The sequence below is a fragment of the Aplysia californica genome, unplaced genomic scaffold (genome assembly GCF_000002075.1).
Source record: "Aplysia californica isolate F4 #8 unplaced genomic scaffold, AplCal3.0 scaffold00013, whole genome shotgun sequence".
Classification (NCBI taxonomy): Eukaryota; Metazoa; Mollusca; class Gastropoda; order Aplysiida; family Aplysiidae; genus Aplysia; species Aplysia californica.
Genome location: NW_004797283.1, coordinates 1,558,789 through 1,560,724, shown reverse-complemented (window position 1 = coordinate 1,560,724; position 1,936 = coordinate 1,558,789). Strand labels below are relative to the sequence as shown.

The following is a 1,936-nucleotide window of genomic DNA, read 5'->3' as shown; positions in this document are numbered from 1 at the left end:
AGAGAGAGAGAGAGAGAGATGGGAGGGGGTGAGTGGGTTGGTGTTTAAACGTCCTTAATGGAGTACATGTATTTCCTTTCAGTCTGGTTTTCTGTTCGAGATAACATTGACAAGAGCTCAGTCTATGAAATGATGTGTTCAGATATCTTTCATTATTATTCTATAATAGTCACGCTGGTTATGTCTTGAAAGACAGGCATCTGTGGTAGCGATAAGGCGCTTCGCCATCGAATACATGAAGACCTTAGTTCGATTCCCGAGTGGGGATAATTTATCTATCGAGTATCTCGGTCTTTTTTCTGGGATGTTGTTTCCCTCTCAGCCCGAGTTGCTTCCTAAACTGTGTCGATGGGAACGTTTAAAAAAAACAAATATCTTTTAAATTCGGATTTCTTTCAGAAACTCAAAAGTTATCAGGTTAACCCAAATGAAAAAAGGATATAGGAATAGCTGGTGGTTGGCGGATGACTCTGGTGTGGTTTGCTCCTTCTGTCCTGTTAAACATCTATCTGTCGTCCTTACCTCTCCTTTTTGTGTTTATAACTCTCTTCTTGCACCTCAAACCTTCGGCACTCATAAGATGTAGTTGTGGCAAGTTCTGTAAAAGTCTTGCTAAAAAAAGAAGAAATGACTTTCTTCGTGTCACGCTGACTGTGTAGTTCATCTCGAGCCGAGGGGCCTACTCAAAAGTATCGAATAAGCATCCCCCGCGCTAATTAATGTTCAGTTTGTTTGTTGTTTGTTTGTTTTTTGCGCACCCCCCACCCCCACCCCGCTCCTTATTCTGTACCTCTCGTTTAATATTTTCCAGCATGCCACTACCAACGATCATATGAAACATTATATATCTAGAATCTAGATATCTGAATGAAACTTCTTTTTTTTTCTTGGTAAGTGGCAAATAACCCTCAGTATTTGTACCGGTACCGTCAATTTTGTGCATTTTAAAAACTTTTGTACATTGGTTTATATTTTTTTAACGAAACTGGTTTGTTCCTAAATGGGAAAAGTTGTCACAGTAACTTACCAAAATGTCATTATCTCTTGTTCTTTTATCACTGAAGGAGAAATAAAACAGATTCACTCCTACTAGTACAGGAGTATGAGGATGAATGTGCCCCCCCCCTTACTTTGTTCTCTCTCTCTCTCTCTCTCTCTCTCTCTCTCTCTCTCTCTCTCTCTCTCCGCGACATCACATGAAGACGAACTGGTTTCGGGCACTGTTAAAAAAGAATACGAACTTCGATATTCGTACAGATTTTTTCTACTGTTTTCTTTACCTACGTAAAATAAAACTTCAACAAGCAGGCAACAACATGCACGCTATGAAATGTTTAAATTTGTGTTTCTGATTAGTGAGTTTGAATAATGGGCAACTTTGCCCTTGGTCTTCTGCTGATCTGACCTGTGTGTCCGCTTCGTACTCAGTGGGTTATCGTAGGACCTAATGTGGCTTAAATGATCAAACGAAATACATGTAGTATCTCTTAGTTTCCTTATATTTGCCCAGTGTGTAGATCATATTTTTAAAAAAAATTATATAACCCATGTTAATTACCTTCCACTTATATAAATGAACGTGGTAATCGGTCAAAACGAATAAACACAGCACTAAGATTGAAAAAGTTAGTCGTTTGTATGTTAAAAGAAGTAGTGGTATATTGTGATGTCCACGTTTTAGGAGTTTGGAGAGAACGAGACGATTTCGACACAAGGGAGATAACTCCGGCTTGACTAACGCTCACCGTAGCACGTAATTTATTTATTACTTTCCTTTTCCCTTAGTAACCAGCCTTGGGTTAACTGACCGGCCGGCTCCACTGTACATGTATTATAATATAATAATTTGATATCTGGTACCAGTATTTTGCGGGTTGTATTTTGTCGTGCGTTTCTCTCTCTCTCTCTCTCTCTCTCTCTCTCTCTCTCTCTCTCT

General features: G+C 39.2%; 1 protein-coding gene across 1 annotated transcript in view; it reads left to right on the top strand.

Annotated features, from left to right (window-relative positions):
* Positions 1-1,936, top strand: part of LOC101851094 (rhotekin) — a gene marked incomplete in the record, with an annotated part of 127,724 nt that overhangs the window by 36,318 nt on the left and 89,470 nt on the right.